The sequence below is a fragment of the Pteropus medius genome, unplaced genomic scaffold, assembly GCF_902729225.1.
Source record: "Pteropus medius unplaced genomic scaffold, Ma_sr-lr_union100, whole genome shotgun sequence".
NCBI lineage: Eukaryota > Metazoa > Chordata > Mammalia > Chiroptera > Pteropodidae > Pteropus > Pteropus medius.
Window position 1 is genome coordinate 3089052 of NW_024344378.1, and position 6983 is coordinate 3096034.

Consider the following 6983-nt stretch of genomic DNA (forward strand, 5'->3'; position numbering starts at 1 on the left):
TTCTGTGCTGTTTTGCTCCATTTCTGGGATCCTGGCCTGGAGTGTTCCCACTGGGGCGGTGACGCCGGCCCCGGGGCCTGGATCCCGGCTGCCCAAGGTCCACGCTGTTGAAGGCGGCCCCGGGGCTCGTGGGGAGCACCTGGGCAGGTGCGGGGGGCGGGCCCGAGCGGCGGCCCCCAGCCTTCCCCGTGTGTGCTCCGCCCCCGGCGCTGCTGGAGGACACCGGCCGAGTGGGCGGGAGGACGCGGCGCCCGGGCCTCGGCCTCCCGGGGCCCTTAGGTCCCTCCGGCTCCGGCTGGGGTCCCGGCGCTGCTGGCTTCCGCACCCCTCGTGGCAGAACGTGCGACCTGAAAGTCGCACTTCCTCTTCAGCAACTTAGAGGTTTGGGTCTCAAGGCCGTGGCTCTGAAGGAACGTGGGGCGTCGAGCATGCCTATGAGATGGGGATCGCGGAGGAACCCCAGTAAACCGGCCGGGGAGCCAGCGCTCAGATCACTCACTGCAAGGCTGACCCGGAGACCGCGTGGAGAGCAAGGCTCCGGCCAGCTGCCACCAGCACCTTCGTCGCCTCCCTCAGGGCCACTTACTCCGGGCGGCTGTCCGTGGTCTCCCGGCGGGACTCAGCCCAATTCCGCCTGTTTTCGTCAAGCGTCGCTGTCCGCTGAGCACGGGGCTGGCTTCCTGGGGCAGTGTCCTCTGGGTTTCTACCTGCATATATCTTTTTTGGGGGGTGGTGTCTGCTGGGGTATTCTCGGGGACATGTGGTTCTGAATACCTGTAGTTTCTACCTGCTGATTTCTCCTCGTTGCTCCAAGTCCTGAGGGAGAAAGGGTGGGGTGTCCCAAGGGAGGAAGGGTGGTGTCCCGAGGCCCAGAAGAACCGATTTGGAAACTCAGAGTGAGAGTTTGTCCAGACGACGCTTTGAAGGGTCCTCAAAGCTGGTGGCAAAGGTCACCTCCTTTTCTTGCCCTCTGCTTTTGAGCCTGACACCCTTACCCCCCTCAGCCCATGAAATAGTGGGGATGAGGGAGGGGCGGGCCGAGGCACCTGGCGCGGAGAGATGAGCTCCTTCTGTTCCTGCCCTTATTGTGTTTGAGAGGAGTTTTCAGGGAACGCACATTTCTCTGGGATCACATGGGAAACGGGACGACACCCTTCAGAGACCGGACAATCAGATTTTAGGTTTTTCACCCCAAACCATTGAACCCCTGCCCCCTCACACCTGGTGGTCTGCCCAAGAGGATGTCTGAGTGTCCATTCCTCCGGGACTGAAGACTTGGGTTATTTTTACCTCTTCCTGCGCTATGGAGTCTAGTGGACAGTGTGTGTTTGTAGGCTGGTTGTACTTTTAGACAGAGGGGCCGCTCTTGAGAATGGCTTGCTTGTGACCCCCTTTCTGGCCCACTTGGGTTTCTGGTTGTCAGAGCCGACTCTGATGTTCGCCTCTTACGGCCGAGCCGAGCGGGGCTGTGTGAAGACGCGTTCCCCTCGCCTCTGAAAGCCTGACGGCGGCGCGGACGTAAACGAGGCCGTGGGACATGAGCTGGCCAGGGCCAGGGCCAGGGCCTGGGCGGGGAGGGGGCCCGCGGCCAGAGCAGAGGAGGCGCTGGACTGGCGTTTCCGAGCTGCGGTCGCGGAGTTCCTGCTGGCCCGTCAGCTCTCACCGCCCCAGCAGAAATACCTGGGACCAATTTATTTTTAACTTTGCGTGATTTGGGGGGAGGGGGAGGCTTAGCCCTCTCCTTTTCCTGTCCTGAGACCTTGGACGAAACTCTTTATTTGAGGGGAGCGGAAAAACTGTTTGAACCACAACCAATGATGATTTCGTTTGTAATACTTGAAATTTATTTTTTTATTATTTTGATAGCAGATGTGCTATTTATTTATTTAATATGTATAAGGGAGCCGGAAAGCAGAAAGCTGTACAGATTGGGTTTGTCGTTCGTTGGTTGGTTTGCGGGCCTTCTACGCGTGACTTACGACTTCTCTACGTTCTGTCTATTTGTCTGAATCAATCGCCTGGGATGAAGCTGTGCCAGCTTTCAAACAGGGGATGCCTGTCAGAAATTTGTATATTTTGCAGTTGCCGGAACAATAAAATACCTGGTTGAAATACACCGATGAGGTGCAACCCTGGTCCTTTTTTTGGAGGGGAAAGGAGAGCCTTTGATTGACACTCGCGGTCAGCGCACCAAGTCTCTGCCCCTCAGCTCCTGACCCACCTGTCCATCCCTGTCCTTTAAACGGGACGTGGAGATGCTGAGCACTAAATGCCTGCGCTGAGGAAACTGAGCTATGTCAGCTTCAAAAAAAAATTAATAGACTTTGTTTTTTAGAGCAGTTTTAGGTTTACAGAAAAGAGCAGGTAGTACCAAGAGTTCCCGTACACCTGCCTCTGGTTCTGAAGGAGTGTTGCAGAGACCTGTGCTCCCCCCAGCCCAGGTGCTCCCCCCAGCCCAGGTGCTCCCCACCTGCAGGCCAGGGCAGCTGGAAGGAGCCTCCAGACAGGTAGAATCCCATCTCCCTTGGCCCTGAGCTGTTTGGAATTGTTTAATAAATAGTACCACCAGGAGAATCGGTCAGCTGTTTAGGAACATAAAGCTGATGAGATCATAGCATTTCACCATCCATCGTGACCTTTGCGTTTAAAAAAAATTGAACTATTAAAAAGGAGAAGAAAATATTGGTGAATGCCTAATTTTTGGATGGACAGAGACCAAGCTTCAAAGCACTAAAAGGAACTACAAAGGAAATACTCAGATGCCACGATGCAAATATTTTAAATTCGAGGTCATCGAAAAACACCGTAAACAAAAGGAAAAAAAAATGCTAAGAAATAGCAACAAATTTATTCTTCCCCCAGATTATTCTGCAATGTACATTAGAAACACATCCAAAGTGATGAGAAAAATACAGGACTCTGCTAGATGAAAGCTTTTAACTGCAGAATTTTTGCAGAAAAATACAGGACTCTGCTAGACGAAAGCTTTTAACTGCAGAATTTTTTGACATTTTAAGGAATAAAGATGGAACAGCTGAAGTTGGACGTTCTAACGGTTGTTTCATAAACTTCATCTTGAGCTCTCATTTTTCAAGACCGACGCGAGTGGGTCTTGATTAAGTTTTCCTCTGCGTGTGAGTGGGTTGTCACCGCCAGTGCATAGTCAGTGAAGGGCACTGGTTTCTACCTACAGGTTCTGACATACTCTTAAGACCATACTAAGAGGGAACCCTATAAAGACAACAGAAGCACCTCAAAATGGGGGTTCTTCAGCCACCTGGGAGTTGTCTGGATGTTTAATAGTGTGGGTGCCAAAGGCAGAAGCCTTGTCTGCTCAGACATAGGGTTATCGGCCACCTCAGATTCAATGCATAGGATGAGGTGAAGATGGGCAGCTTGTTGAGTTGTAGACTTAGACAGCTGGGGTGCTGGGGTTGGGGTGAGCACTGTGGAGAAGTGTCCCCTACACATAAAATATTTCACATCATTGTATTGCCAACAAATGCTCAATGCAAGCTGTCCATTTTCAGCTCCTCAAGGCCCAAACTTAAGCTGTAGGAGGCCTCAGAGTTAACTGTCTCAGACATGTCGGATTAACTGAACAAAAGGTGTCTCACCTGGTTATTCTGACAAATCAGTGAACAAAGGGGCAGGGAGGCGCTCGACACCTGGGTGGGACTGGGTGCTTTGCCAGGTCCCGGCTGTGTAGTAGATTCGGGCTGGGAAGGGGAGGCAGCACCTTGGGGCGACAAAGTGGTGACGACCCCAGGCTTTGGGGACAGACAGTCCTGGGTTCACCCTTCTGTCCCGCCACGTTCCAGCTGTGTGCACTTGGGCAAGTTACTTCGTGTTTTTTAAGTTGTTCCCCATTCGTAAGACAGGGAACTTCGTCCTGGATTTTTTATTATAAGATGCAGCGTCAATTTATTAACGTTTGTACGGAACAGAACAAGCCACATACGCATCCAGTGCAAGACGAAATTCAATTTTGGATGCGTTAAGCGTAGACAGAAACTCTCCTTAGGAGTGAAGAAATGCCATAATTTTCGGGCTTTCGGTGAGGACTAAATCTTCTTACATGCAGCCCCCGACATTTCCTGGCACAGAGTAAGCACTGAAATGATAGTAATTAACCAGGGGCTTTAAATACAAAGAGGGTATTGTTCATCCCACTTGGCAGGTGCGGCAGAGAGAGACTAAGAACATAAGGACCCGGCTGGATTTTGCCCAGCTGTACCTGGGGGAGAGCCCCACCCAGCCCTGTCAGTCACAGGGCCGGAGAGCCACGCGGCTGAGATGGATCACTCACCACAGGAATGGGACTGAGTCACATGTTAATTATCAAACAGGCTTTTGTGTCCCGGGGGATGTAGAGAGGTCTGTCTGCTTCCGAATGAATAACAGGTTTTCTTGAAAGGGTCGTGACTCAGGGTGCTCACAAAACCACAGAGACCCGAGGTCCTGTGTTTTCCCCTTCTCATCTCTTCCAGAGGCCTGGGGACCAGCGTCTCCTGGGGAACCCTGTTCCTGGGATACCTGAGGACTTCCCAGGCACATACCTGCATAGGTAGCTTTAGAGGAATAGGGTACCAGACCCTCGGGTTCCACATGCACGCTTTCCAAACCAGCCTGGGCAGCTCACTTACATCAGAAGGCGGACGGCTCGCCCGCCCCAGAGCACTGAGTAAGGTGCGCAGCCCCAGGCTGGACACACCTGCAGGGCACCTCGCCAAGAAAGCCTCCTTTAATGATTAACCCGGAGCTCTGACCTCCGGTGTTTCTTCCCTCCCCTATCTTTCTGATAAAAGTTGGAATGTTTTGAATTTAGAACAATCGAAGCAGTGTAAGTTAGTGCGGAAGTTCAACTTCTTGATCTCAAGACTCTTTTATACGTTATTGGCCCCTCAGCCAAATATGAACCTAAAAAAGTTAGGTGATTTTTTTTTTTTTCCTAATTGTGGTATAATTGACACATAATATTATATTAGTTTCAGGTATACAATGTCACGACTTGATATTGGTTTATAAGATTCTTAAACTCTTAAAAATTATTAGGACTCCAAAGAACTCTTGTTGGTGTGAGCCGTATCTATCCATATTTCGTGCATTTGAAATGAAAAATGCAAAAAGAAAAAACAACCCAACTCATATTATTTAATAATTTATTTTAAAATAATAAACTCATGACGTTATAAAAACATTTCATGCAGAATATTCCTTTCAAAATATAAAATAATTCAGTGAGGAGAATGGCACTTATATTTTTATATCTCTCTAGTGGCAGATTCTCATAGCTGATTCTGCATTCAGTGTATTGTGACATTACTTGAAGTATAGGAAGAAAATCCAGCCTCACACAAATATGTAGTTGAAAAGGAGAAGAGTATGTTAACATCTTTTTCATATCATTGTATATATTCTTCTTTGATCCTATACCCAAAATGGACAAATTATAGTTTCTTAAAGATCAGTCGTGGTGTCAAATCTGAAACCTTATCAATTAACTTTTTATACTTTGTTACATTAAAATTCGTTTGGTCCATCTTGCTCTTCGAATTGATTTTTTTCTTTACCTAGGCATGATTCTGTGACATCCGACATAGATCATTTGGAAAATATTAGTTTGTTGAGTTATGAAGATTTTCCAAATGTTGACATATTTCACAAAGCAATATTAAAAAAAATCACATTGACGACTATCCCTCTGATCTCATTAAAAGATTCTTAAAGTACTGGAAAGCTATCAGTCTTAGTGGCAGCTACCAGTTTTCTACAATTCTGATTTTTAAGTGGAAACTTGGAATGGCCAACAAATACTGTTGGTTGTTTTCCTTAAAGTGATAAGCTCGCTTAATTCATTTTTGAGAAATTGTCTACAGGTATCGTATTGATCATTTAAAGCCTTTTTTTAAAGTGGAGATCTGACAAGTCCTGTGTTTAAGTCCTTTCAACGACCACATATTCATTCCCCTGCCCCCCCATCCCCCCTGCAAAAAAAAAACAAAAAACAAAAAAACCCTACAAACAGGACATGAGCATGGCAGGCAAAGCCACGCCTTCCAACCCACCATCTGAACATCGGCCGTCTGCTGAGTGAGCCATGTTCTCTCTTCTCTGAACTTCTTCTCCTCCTCCTCTCTGCCTGGATCACAAGTCTTTCCTTCCAAATTCAACCAAGTCCCACTAACCTTCTAAAACTCGGTTTTTGGTGTCAATCTTTCAACTGTCTTCCCTTCGTCCTCGTGAGGGTTCATTTCATGTGGGAACTTGATTGGGCGTCAGGGTGCCCAGATATTTGGTCAAATACTTATTCCGGGTGCTTCTGTGTGAGATTCACATTTAAATCGGTAGGCTGAGTGGAACAGATCTAATCGAACAGGTTTTATTATAAAACTAAACTCTCCAGGTATTTACAGAGTTGGCTTTCCCCCGCCTCTTTTAGCCAGTAGTCTAATAAGCCTTAGAAAAGACAGAACTCTGTTCAGTGTTTCTGATGAAATGGTGAAAGCAACTATCAAAGATTTCTCTCAGGTGACTGAGTGAAGCCTGCAGGATGAAAGTATTCTCGCTGTAATGGCCTGAAAGTTTTGTTTCGTTTTTTAATTTTTATTTTTTAACAGCAGATGCAGGGACTGTCCAGCTTACAGGGGTTCATTTTAGTGTTTCCGGTGAGGTTTTCACGGTATGACTTGGGAGGAGTTACCCTCGCCGAGAAGACTAGGGTGTTGAATGCAGGTTAGACATGCATGCCAGTGTGCTAAGAGTTAGGGACAGAAAACGTTTTAGGTCTTGGAGTGCCGTTTCAGAGCGAGCAACCTGATTGATAGACTCAGTCGGGGTGCTCAGATTCTTAAAGTTCCAAGACGGCCTAGGTAGCAGGGTGGAGAAGAGAGTGAGAGCTTCGGGGGTCTCATTAAAGGGGAGGTGGGCGGGGAGATGGAGAGGGGGGAGAGAATGAGAGAGAGAGAGAGAGAGAGAGAGAG